A 13545-nucleotide genomic window follows, 5' to 3' on the forward strand; every position below is an offset into this window, starting at 1 on the left:
ACTGCTTGATATTAACTGATTTTGTTGTGTTAGAAATGCCTGAAGATGATAATATGTCTATTATTCTTGGGAGACCTTTTCTTAACACCGCAGGGGCTGTTATTGATTGCAATAAAGAAAGGGTTACTTTCAATGTTGATGATAAGGAGCATACCGTTTATTTCCCCAAGAGGATTGATAAAGTATGTGGAGTCAATACTATTTCTAATGTGAGAACTATCAAAATTGGAACTATTGATTGTCCTATATATGAGCCTAAAGAAGGTTATCAAAATCTTATGATTGGATCCATATCAATACAATTCAAGGTAACATGATTGATTTGAGGTTTATTTCTTCTTATGCTATGTAAAAATTATTCGGTGGCAAGACTTGATCAACCTTGTTAACGAATACCTTTTATATGCATAGAGGAGGTAAACAACATCTCTTTCTTCTTCCACTTGTCTTATTTGCTGTAGCACTTTTAATTTGCAAAGTTCCTTAGTTAATTAGAGATTTCAAAAAATTTCCTGGCCAGTAATAATAAACTTAATACCCAGAAATGTGCATTTTTCAAAGTTTTCAAAAATTCACAAAAATTATACCGTTGGTCCTATTTTTCGAAAATGCACCTGGGAGCACCAGAGGATGACCTGTGGGGCACCCCAGGGTGCCACACCACCAGCCGGTGCGGCCAAGGAGTGGGGCGCGCCACCCTGTGGTGTGGGCCCCTCCTTGCCCCACTACTTCATCTCTTTCTCCCAGACTCTTATCTCTCCCGAAAAAACTCGCACCAGCTTTCTCTCACTCGCGTTTTTGCTCAAGAGCTCAGGATTTTTCGATCTCTTTGCTCAGCCCAGATTTCTGTCTGAAATTTGGCACATTTGCTCTCCGGTATGTGACTCCTCCGATTATCCAAGTAGAATTTTATTTGGTTGAGTATATCTTGAATATTTTGCTGCTGTAGGTAACATGTTTAGTGAGCTTGCATGCTTGTTCTAAGTTGTATAAACTAGTTTTGATGCATGATTAGCACTCTAGCAAGTTCCTATAGTAGTTCCCCTTGATTATATGTCACCAAATCAAATTTTATATTGTTTGTTGAAAAATTTCAGAAAATGGAGTGGAATAGATATCAACTAAACCAACAAGAATTGGAGGTGCAACAAGTCATGAGAGTGAACCGTGAAGAGGGAGTATACCCCTCTTACTACCCGTGCACAGATTTCATGAGAAGCGCAGGAATACTGGAAGATGTTCAGAGTCTAATTTCTCGTGCAGGGTTAAATGGTTTTGTTGATGGAGAACCATGCCAATATGCAAAATTGACTATGTCTGTTGTGCAGGATTTTAAGTTCAATTGGTCGCGATCCAACCCCACGGTTCAGTATAAGATTTATAATAAAACTATCAACTTGCCATTCAATGATTTTTGTACAGCAATTAGAGTACCGCAATGGGGATCGTGCGAGAAGATACGGGGATCGCCGCGAGAGCTCCTAAGCCTCTTCGAGATGATTTGTCATGGAAGGAGTTTCTCAGAGGATGGTGGTAAAATTACTAGCATTCAACTCCCAGCTATCCGCTACTTTGCTTATTTTATTACTAAATGCGTTCTTGCTAGAAAGAGTGGTGGTAAACTATCTATTCAAGATTTAGCTTTTCTAGCTGCGGCACTGCAAGGTAGTAAGACTTATAATTTGGGGGCATTGATAGCTTATAGACTTGCTACTAACCGTGAGAAAGGTGGAATTTGTGGAGGTCTCATCGCCTCTCGTTTGCTAGCTTTGCATAATGTAGAACCTCACCATCTTGATATTCAACTTTCCATAGAAAAACTTGACATAGTCTCTATGATTAAACATGAATTTGTTTCTGCTTCATCTAATTTGGGTAGCCTGTTTTACAAGATGACATTTTATAAGAAAGTTTGGAGAATAACTAAGAAAACTGAGAAACTAGTAAGATTGCCTGCGCCTGTTCTATTTAACCTTGATTCCAGGGAAGATTGGTCAGTCACAGAAGGTGCACTGAATGCACACATAGAGGGAGGAGGCCATCATGCAAGAGGCAACACGGAGGAGGCCGAGGAACACCTCGACTCATCATCCGATGCAGCAAGTTCCTCGCATCAACATGTTGGATATGTGGAGCCTCCACGCTTTTCTTCTGCACAGGAACCTTACTATGACTACGCCATGCATTATCCACCGGCGAGGAACAGCGACCCTCGTTGGGGTTGAACTCCACTTAAGCCAAAAGCCTAAGCTTGGGGGGAGGTATACCGGCATCACTCATTCTTTGCATATTACTAGTTGAATGCCCGTGCGTTGCTACGGTTTTTAAATTTTTTTTATTTTTAATATTTTTCCATGAAATATATAAATATTTCTAACAATTCAATTGAGACCCACCCAAATTAGGATACATTGCTGAACACAGAAAAAAGCCAGCTTTATTTTGCCAATAATCGCAATACTACAAGATAAGACATGTTTATAGCACGATAAATGACAAGTCTTGTTTTTTTTTGCACAAAAAATAATGAATGTCAATAAATTAAAAAAAGAGTATCACAGCTATGGTGTCAAAATGTTCATAAGTAATGACAGAATTTTAGTTTTCAAAATGGCAAGATATATCTACAACCGCTCAGATAGTATATTCCTTCATTTAAATTAAGAATACTCTTGCGGTCTCTAGATATATACGATGGGTACCATTTGTCCTCTAAACATTCCACTTGAGGCCAAATGAATCCACAAACATAGATTCGTAACCATAGTCATCTCTTGCTTGATAAGTAAAATATATAGCTGACATCTTACACAAATGGAAAAGATTTACATGTGGAGCCTTTGTTCAACCACTGAACTCGGCCATGGCTGTATTTGTGTATCATGCAGCAGTCGTGCTCCCATCATGCTCCCATCAGGTGTTGCGCATGTCCGTGGACGAACCTGAGTGACCACCAGAATGGGGTCATCACATTCCCGATAAGACAGCCAGCTACCACCGCTTCTTGACCAGACGTGGATTCCTCCTCGCTAACACACATTTGGCATCCCTTGATTGCTAAGGATTGACTTCTCCGTTAACAAAGTTAACTGCAGAAAAGAAAGGCAGCAACAGAAATCGGTTACCCAAGTTGTCCAGCTGCAAAGAATTAAAAAGTGTAGTAGTGGGCATACACATTATTTTGCTCAAAACTGTTTCAGAAAGTTAAGGCTAACTCTGAATAACAAGTCAAGTGAAAAATAAATTAAACAGCACGCAACTCTAAATTTGTGTCAAATGAAAAGCTAATGGCACATATAAATTCGGGCCATGGTTATCGTTGTTGACAAAAACAAATACTCGTTGCAACCTGCCGAGCACCAAGATCCACTGTATGTCGCGTATGTCGCCAACTTACTGAAGCCACCAGGTAAAAATAGGGAAATAGATGAAGGCCTTAGTAATTGATTCAAAATTATCACACTTCTACACTTCTATAGTATATTCCTTCATTTAAATTAAGAATAGTAACTGTACTAACTTTAGAGACCTGCATTTTGTCCGTTACTTCCTTGATGAAAGAATATGTCCATAGATAAAAACTCTCACAAACTGTGCGCTTGAACATAACTCGGAATCTGGACGCAAGCTTTTCAATCAAGAACTTCGCTAATTTGCTAATCCTATATAGTATGGAATATCTTAAGTCCTATAGAACGTGTTAAGGACAACAACTGAGCGTCATAAGTCATAACACAAGATGAAACTCAACAAAGTGGTATCCAGACATGCGTGATGATCTCATAATAATGAATATTAGGAGAGCCAGTCGGGGGATATGAAATCTATCTGATGAAAAGTAAATGCCCAGGCCTGTGCTCGCTTTCTAGTCCAGCATCGATCTTAAGATAAATAGCTAGAAGGAGAGTAGAAAGAAAAGTTGTTTACAAACCTTCTATGAGACGTTATATCCACTACAACAGAACAACAATTTATCAGAAGAATTCTCAAATTCTAAGAGTGAGAGATTGACACTGTACCACAAATACAAGATCTTAGTCACGCTGGAGTCAATAAAAAATACCACTCCTAGTTGGAAGTTGGTACACAGAATTCCCAATAAAAAACACAATCGGGAGAGCGTGTAAGAAAATGCTGCATCATTATCTATCACAGCTTTATGGTGTCAACAACTACAAATGTTAGAATTTGCTTGGATGGACCATGACATTTAATTTTCTTGCAGCCTAGAAAACTGTTTAATCTTACCAAGCATGGGATAAAATTTGCAGCAGAGAATACATGAACAAATGGTGCGACCAGTGCAAGCCACCATAAAGTGCCAGATACGTCTTCTCCAATGACCAGTCGTGGTGCCTCCTGGAAAATTCCATGCTAGAAGCAGAAGGACAAATGACAAATAAGTTACCTTGTGCTACCAACAAACAAATCATAATTCAGTAATCCATAAATCTAGAAAAGAAATCGCATCTACCACCCACGCCTGAAGAGCACAACGCCACCACACGGTATTAGATTGCACAAAATAGATCATATATAATGGTGAATATCATTACCTTGGTCTAATATAATGCGAGAGCGACATAGATGGGGAGTGGGTCAGGGAGTGGGTCAGGTGGATGGCAGGGGGATATGACCACTTCGATAGTAGCCCATCAGCCAGTAGGAGGATTTGGCCTCGTGACTTGAGCACGATGCAGCAGAAATGTCGTACGTGGAAGACGTGGAGGAGTTCCTAGGCAGGGAGCTCATGTCGAGGTCGAATGGAGGCGGGCAAGGCGATGTCAAGTAGGGGCCGCGCTTGGGATCCAGACGGAGCCGATGTCGGCTGCGTCGCGAATGGCCAAGAAGACGTCGGCGGCGCGGCAGGCGTCAGGTCGGGAGGTGCGGGTTCTCCTCCGCCAGGCGCGTTCTCCTCTGCTAGGCCGCATATCGCATCCGCCACCGTCGCCATCTCCCGGTAGGCGGCGCTGATCTAGGAGGAGACGGTGCACAAGCCGATCCGCCGACGGGATTGACGCCAGGCCAGCATGCGCACCTCCTCCCTCTGCTCGGCCGCGCACGGCGACCAACCTCATGTGGCTCTGCCTACAAGCAGACAGCTTTGGGAGGGGAGGCCGGGAGGGGGACATGTGAGGGGCAGCAGGACCTGTGCTTTTACCCTGTGCTAGGGTTAGGTCGCAGCTGTTTATTCCTTTAGGGCTTGTTTGGTTGCAAGGGCTAATTAAACCATGCATTTATCTCAAATCCAAGTTAAACAATAGATCATGATTTTAAAGTAGATTTTGGAATTTGCAACTATACAGGCACCATCTATAAAGGCAAGCAGAGAGTACGTGTCCATGGCAGCAATCTCTTCTTTCAACCAAAAGTTCGAAAGATTGGGCCCTTGGTGTTGAGGAAGATCTCTCTATTCAGCTGGCATTTGAAAATGGCGTGATGCGATTATTTTGCTTTTTGTTTCCTTCAAACAGCTGTGAGTGTTCTGGTTACTTTAATTAAGAAATGTTTTGGTTAGCAATTATCTATCAAATAAACAGAGTTACTAATAGACACCAAAACAGAACTCTACAGAAATGCATGCCACAATTCGTGGTAAGGATACTCTATACAGGAAACAAGATGCAACCCTCCTGTTTTGGCCAAAATCTACATTGACGTTTTGGATTTTATAGGATACATTATGCAAGAACATGGCCAAAGGGGAAAATGTATTTATGAAAATTTCTAGATAAAACTTTTGCATAAACATTACAGAAAGCTATCATTATGTTTGTAAAGTAAAATAGAAATTACCTTCAAGGAACCGGAACTGCATGTGCGGTAGTAAAAGAATGACAAATTAGATGTATGTGCTGCTGCGTTCGTACATGCCATGCTACAGATCTTGCTACCATGGCTGTTCCTTGTGGATCTGGGGCCAGCAAATTCATCTTGAGGTCAGCAGGGGCAGCATCACGGATTCACGGTGGTGGGTAGATGAACGAGAAGAAGTAGTGCAGGATCGGCTTACCAAGTGGCGGCGGATCTGGCGACGGATCTGGTCGGCGGTGAGGACCATCCGCGTGGAGTAGTGCAAGGAGGACGATCTCGGTGGATGCGTCGCTCGCGGTCTGCGGAGTGAGGAGGATTTCGGCGGGGGCGTTGCTCGTGGCCGCTAGGAGGAGGGGGTCAGAGAGGGGCATCGCACCGTCGCGAGAGCGAGCCGAGGAAATCGTTCCCGACGTCTGGAGGTGTGGAAAGCGCTCCCGGGATTTCCGGGGCGGTGCGGCCCATGTTTTATCTACCCGAGGAATAAGCGGGATCCCGGGCGGATCCCCTGAAACCAAACGAGCCCTCGGTGCGAATCGTTATTTTCCACTTAGCGGTGGCAACGAAGGGTAATTATCTATGCCAAGTACCAGGACAATTTACGCTGCCATAGGATGTAGATTGAACGTTCCAGATGCTCCTAATCTCCTTCATCAAAACGCGTTGTATGACGTACGACCAACTGAAATATAATAGTAAAGATGATTGCTGGATACTTGTATATACTTGTTTTGTTGGTTTGAGTGGTTTTCTAATGAGAGGGAGATGATATTTGGGGAAGTGCTGTCTGAAAACAGATTCTGGACTGTTACCGAAAAAATTCCCAAAAATAGCCAGAACAGTATTTTGCGAAGCCAATATTTGTGCATGTTCCCCAGGTTGTTATCTAACTTTCATTAGTTGAACACTTTTCGATTTGAGCAGTGGAAGAATTTATTACAAATCGAGTACTGTACTGCTGTCAAGTTTGACGAATTTCTGCTGCTTTGTGTTTATGTGAGTCTTCTAGTTTGCTATTTCTTGTTTTTGTTTTGTTTCTTTCCCAAAACACAAAAAGACCAAAAATATTTCTGTTGTTTCTCTTCACCATTTGTTTACTTTGGTTTCTTGAATTTGTTTCGCTTTATTTGCTATCGTAGGTTTGCTACAAGAAAACCCAAAAAGATTTTGCTTTGTTTGCTTGTTTCCTTTTGTTTTTGTTTCTAATTTGAAAACACCAAAAATATTTGTTGTTCTTCTTTGGTTTGTAAAGTTCATCTTGAGTTCATGGTCTTCGGTGGCTGGAGCGTGATTTTCATTTCATATTATCCAAGCTACACAAGTGAAAGGCAATAATGACGATCTACGACAATTGGATTGTGGTGAGATGCTGGTATGAACTCTATTTGTTTTCATTCTTGTACATATACTCATCCATGTGAGCATACTTAGTTGGTTCATGTGAGGTATATGTCATTTGAGAAAGTCTAGTAGTTCATGATCTCTCATGTTTAGCTCCAATTTATTAATATGAGTAGCATGTCATGGATGTTTGCTTGCATTGTTTTATTCATAAGTAAGTATGTCATTGTGGTATCCTCCTCTGAATAATTCATTTATATCGACTTGGCACATGCTCACGCATGCATATGACTGAATAAAAGTCAATTAAGCCTCAATGATTTATATTGCTTCAGAGTTCTTGTATCACTTTTATGCCTCTGTTAATTTATTTTGCCGCAAGCATGATTATGACAGTTACTGCTCTCTTGATTTGTCGCTCCCTAGTCTATTGCTAGCCTTCACTTGTACTGAGCGGGAATGCTGCTCGTGCTTCCAAACACCTGAAAACCAAGTTGTTCCAAAGTGTCCACCATAAATACCTATGCATGGCATTTCAAACCATTCCAAGTAAATTCTCATTCGCTACCTTTAAAACCTTCAAAATGCTTCTCAATTTGTGTTAATGTTTCATAGCTCATGAGGAAGTGTGTGGTGTTTAACTTTCAACCTTGTCATTTATTCTTGACGGACTTTCATTATGGACTAGTGGCACATCCGCTTATCCGATAATTTTGCAAAAAGAGCTGGCAATGGGATTCCCAGTCCCGAATTAATTAACCTAAATAGACACTCCTCCATGGTATGTGATTGTTGGACGGCACCCGAAGGATTCGGTTAGCCATGGCTTGTGTAAGCAAAGGTTGGGGGGAGTGTCATCATAATAAAACTAAAATAAAAAGGCACCCCTTCATGGTATGAGATTGTTGGCAGGCACCCGAGGATTCGGTTAGCCATGGTTTGTGAAAGAAAGGTTGGAAGGAGTGCCGCATAAACATAAAAATAATTCATGGGAGCCGCTCTTGGAAGTCCGGTTGGCAAGGTAGTTGGTGTACCCATTACCATTCGTTGACAACAACAAACACCTCTCAAAATAATTTTACTCCTGTTTTAAAAATGAAAAGCTCTAGCGCATGTTAATCCCTGCTTCCCTCTGCGAAGGGTCAATCTTTTACTTTTGTATTGTGTCTCCATTCTTTCTTTGAGCACTATCTTGAGAGCACAACTGTCATTCTTAGTATAATATGCTTGTCCCAAAATATGATTGATTGTGGTATAACTTTGATGCTTTTATCTTTGACAATCACTACTTCTAGTCTGTCTATGAACTTCAGAGGTGCCTGGGCATTTATGTTTTGCCGATGAAATACGGGCAAGCGAGATACCACTTTATCATACTCTCTTATGAACATTGCAATCCTGCTTATAGACATGATTCATGATGCTTATTATTAATTGTTGGTACCTCTCCATGATTGACATAGCTGTTAGATGATCTTATTTGTATGCATCTCATTATGAACTGCCTAAGTGTTAGCCATAGCATGAGAATATATACATCATATGAGCAAATGTGTTCGTGAAAGTTCTTTTATCGCTCGGTTGTTAATCGAATTGCTTGAGGACAAGCAATAAGCTAAGCTTGGGGGAGTTGATACGTCCAAAACGTATCTACTTTCCCGAACACTTTTGCTATTGTTTTGCCTCTAATTTGTGTATTTTGGATGCAACTAACACGGACTAACGCTGCTTTTCAAAGAGAATTGCTCAGTGTCTCGTTTTTGTGCAGAAATCCAACTTTCGGGAAAATCCTCGGAATTTATGCAAAAGGCCCTATTTTCCCGAGAATGCGACGGAGCCGAGAAGGACAAGTCGGTGGCGGCCCGTGGGCCCCACACAAAACGGCGGCGCGCCCCTGGGGGGGCCCCGCGGCCCTGTGGTGTGGCCCCCTCGGCCGACCTCCGACGCCCTCCTTCGGACTATATATTGCCTTCAACCTAAAAATGCACGGGGAGAAGTCGAAGTCGCCGTAAAGCCTCCGTAACGCCGCCACATCGCGAAACTCCGTCTCGGGAGCCGGAAGTCTCCGTTCGGCACTCCGCCGGACGGGGAATTGGAGGAGATCATCGCCATCATCACCGCCGACGCCTCTCCATCAACCAGCCATGCTTCCCCCATCCATGTGTGAGTAATTCCCCCGCTGTAGGCCGAAGGGGATGGTAGGGATTGGATGAGATTGGTCATGTAATAGCATAAGATTTGTTAGGGCATAGTGCCTAGTGTCCGTAATTGGTACTTTGATGATATTGTTGCAACTTGTTATGCTTAATGCTTGTCACTAGGGCCCGAGTGCCATGATCTCAGATCTGAACATGTTATTATTTCATCATGATATTCATTGTTTATGGTCTTACCTGCAAGTTGTATGCACATGTCGCTGTCCGGAACCAATGGCCCCGAAGTGACAAGAATCGGGACAACCGGAGGGGATGGTAGTGACGTGAGGATCACATGTGTTCACGGAGTGTTAATGCTTTGCTCCGGTACTCTATTAAAAGGAGTACCTTAATATCCAGTAGATTCCCTTGAGGCCCTGCCACCTACCGTTTGGTAGGACAAAAGATGTTGTGCAAGTTTCTCATTGCGAGCACGTACGACTATAATTGGAACACATGCCTATTGATTGCTTTGTACTTGGACACCGTTTTATTATTATCTGCAAATGCCCTGCTATGATTGTTACATGAGTTTCTCTCATCCATGCAACGCCCGTCATCCGTCCCCGTGCCTACAGTATTTTAATCCTGCTGTTTACTATAATCACTACTTTGTCTGTTACTCTGCTATTTCATTATTTCACTCTATCGCTATAAAACTGTTACTGATAAACCCTTGCGAGCAAGTCTGTTTCCAGGTGCAGCTGAATTGACAACTCCGCTGTTAAGGTTTCCAAGTGTTCTTTGTCTCCCCTTGTGTCGAATCAATAAATTGGGTTATACTACCCGCGAAGACTGTTGCGATCCCCTATACTTGTGGGTCATCACACAACACAATCAAAATACTTTGCCCCAACTTAACAGTGAGGTTGTCAATCTCACCGGCTTGCTGTAAAAAAAGATTAAACATATGGTGTGGAGAATGATGTTTGTTTGCAAAGAACAGCAGAGAACAATGATTGCAGTAGATTGTATTTCAAATGTAAAAGAATGGACCGGGGTCCACAGTTCACTAGTGGTGTCTCTCCAATAAGATAAATAGCATGTTGGGTGAACAAATTACAGTTGGGCAATTAACAAATAGAGAGGGCATAGCAATGCACATACATATCATGATGACTACTATGAGATTTACTTAGGGCAGTACGACAAAGAACATAGACCGCTATCCGGCATGCATCTATGCCTAAAAAGTCCACCTTCGGGTTAGCATCCGCACCCCTTCCAGTATTAAGTTGGAAACAACAACAATTGCATTAAGTACTGTGCGTAATGTAAACAATACAAATATCTTTAGACAAAGCATTGATGTTTTATCCCTAGTGACAACAACACATCCATAACCTTAGAACTTTCTGTCACTGTCCCAGATTCAATGGAGGCATGAACCCACTATCGAGCATAAATACCCCCTCTTGGAGTTACAAGTATCAACTTGGCCAGAGCCTCTACTAGCAACGGAGAGCATGCAAGATCATAAACAACACATATATGATAGATCAATAATCAACTTGACATAGTATTCCATATTCATCGGATCCCAAGAAACACAACATGTAGCATTACATATAGATGATCTTGATCATGATAGGCAGCTCATAAGATCTAAACATGATAGCACAAGAGGAGAAGAAAACCATCTAGCTACTGCTATGGACCCATAGTCCAAGGATGAACTACTCACGCACCAGTCCGGAGGCGGGCATGGTGATGTAGAGCCCTCCGGTGATGATTCTCCTCTCCGGCAGGGTGCCGGAGATGATCTCCTGAATCCCCCCGAGATGGGATTGGCGGCGGCGGCGTCTCTGGAACTTTTCTCGTATCATGGCTCTCGGTAATAGGGTTTTCGCGACGGAGAGAATATATAGGCGAAGGGGCAGAGTCGGGGGACGCTCGAGGGGCCCACCCCATAGGGCGGCACGGCCAGGGGTGGGGCCGCGCCCCCCCTAGGGTGTGGCCGCCTCGTCGCCCCTCTTCGTTTCCTCTTCGGACTTCTGGAAGGCTCCGTGGAAAATAAGACCGTGGGCTTTTGTTTCGTCCAATTCCGAGAATATTTCCTGTGTAGGATTTCTGAAACCAAAAACAGCAAAAACCATGAACTGACACTTCGGCATCTTGTTAATAGGTTAGTGCCGGAAAATGCATCAAAATGATATAAAGTGTATATAAAACATGTGAGTATTGTCATAAAACTAGCATGGAACATAAGAAATTATAGATACGTTTGAGACGTATCAGCGTCGTCATCCGCGACGACGCGACACGGCGCTTCTCCTCTGCTCCGGTTCGTTGGACGACGGGGTCGTGCTGCCGCTCCCGCGTCGATGAGGACTACAGTCACATCGCGATCGACCCACGGAAGGCAGCGGCGTGGTCCGTCAGGGACCACGACGCCAACTACGTCGACCTCACCGGACCATCCGAGCTGCCGGCGCCAAAGGAGGAGAAGGCCGACGAGGAGGAGGGTGACGACGCTGACAGCTGGTCCTTCGGGTCATCCAGCGGCGACGAACTGGACTTGAGCGCCTTCGACTCCTCGCGCCGCTAGATGTTTATTTTTAGTATGTTAGTTTGAATTCGTTTTAAATTTGTACAAATTTCGTTCGAACTACGTGTTGCAAATTTGTATTTAAATTTCAAAATCTATCGAGGCTGACTGTTTGGGGGCGCTGGTGTGGGAGCAGCTAGCTACACTATTTTTTTTTGAGAATTCGCCCATTGGCATTTATTCAATCGACGATATAAAATCTAGCTGAACAACCTCAGCTAGAAATCCAGGGATAGTATCATAAGAGACTACATAAACATCTAAAGAAAGAGCAGCTCGCGCACAGGCATGTGCCACTTTGTTCGCTTCTCTTTTTACAAAACTAATTGAAAAACCCTGAAAATTCGAGAGTAAACACTTCATCTCTCTAACCAACTGGGAGCACGGAGACCGTTGCTCATTTCCTCCATTCCACACCTTCACTATTGTTTGACAGTCTGTCTCAATAGCAACTCGAAGCCACCCCTTCGAACGAGCCAACAGCATTGCATCTCTACAGGCTAGCATTTCTGCTATAAAAGGATCGGAAATATGCGAATACTTATGACCCTCCACCATAACCACCTCCCCAGCTTCATCTCGGACAACTATTCCTGCACCAGCCGATGATTCTAATGCAGAGATAGCTCCATCAGTATTTATCTTCAACCATCCAGCTGGTGGTCTTTTCCACCTTGGAATAATGCTATCAGTAATCACTGATTCAGTCATAGGAATATCCAACGACTTTACAAATTCATAAACCAGTTCCATAGATTTTAACGGCTGGTATTTCTCCTCTCCATGATTATATTTATTCCGACTTCCCCAAATTGCCCACATGACAGAAACCACTACAGCTGCATCATACTTCTTGATCAAAGAGGGATCAAGAATATCTCTTGCCCAGGTTGCAGGGTTCAGTTTTGGCAATTTCACTTCAAAGAAATCTTGAGCCGCCACCCAAAAGACTTTTGCATGCTCACATTCCGTAAGAGCATGGAACAGAGTCTCATTATCATGTCCACACATAGGACAGTTTCTCACCTCCTTAATATGCCTTCTATGTAATTCTCCTGCAGTTGGGAGCAAGTTTTTAATTACTCTCCACCAGAAAATACGAATCTTTGGCATAACCTTCAGTTTCCAGAGATGTTTCCAGGTGTTTGAATCATCAGTTGAGGACCCTGTACCATCATTAGAAATTGTATTGCGCCTAACCAACTCCCGGTACGCTGACCTTACTGAAAACACACCAGAATTATCCCAACCCCAAGCCCAAAAGTCTTCCTGGGAGGACCTCGGTCTTGGCATACTCAAAATAGCTGCTGCATCAGCAGGGAAAAAAATGCGCTGCACTTTCTCCTCATCCCATTGATTAGAGTCGTCATGTAACAAATCTGATACAAGTTGCACCGGATCATCATCAGCTCTACCCAAGGGTTTCATTGACGTAATTCCATCAATCCATTGATCATGCCAAATCTTTGTCGTTCGGCCATCTCCAATTCTACGAATTAGACCTTTTCGTAAAACCTCCCTCCCTTTACAAATAGCTTTCCAGGTTGGTGAGGCTCCCTTAGGACAAGAGGCAGATAAAACATCCCCTCCTTTACTGTACCTTGCAAGTAACACCCGACCACAAAGACTTCCAGGTCTTTCCAGCAACCT

At 43.1% G+C, this 13545-nt stretch overlaps 1 long non-coding RNA gene across 1 annotated transcript; it reads right to left on the bottom strand.

Annotated features, from left to right (window-relative positions):
- Positions 1–2654: 2654 nt before the first annotated feature.
- On the bottom strand, positions 2655–6275 carry LOC127348669 (uncharacterized). The gene is made up of 4 exons (XR_007879869.1): positions 6014–6275; positions 5797–5914; positions 4249–4374; positions 2655–3089 (listed from the first exon to the last, which is right to left on the bottom strand). It is a non-coding gene; the product is annotated as an uncharacterized lncRNA (long non-coding RNA).
- Positions 6276–13545: the final 7270 nt, after the last annotated feature.

This window comes from Lolium perenne, chromosome 4 (assembly GCF_019359855.2).
Source record: "Lolium perenne isolate Kyuss_39 chromosome 4, Kyuss_2.0, whole genome shotgun sequence".
Taxonomy (NCBI): Eukaryota; Viridiplantae; Streptophyta; class Magnoliopsida; order Poales; family Poaceae; genus Lolium; species Lolium perenne.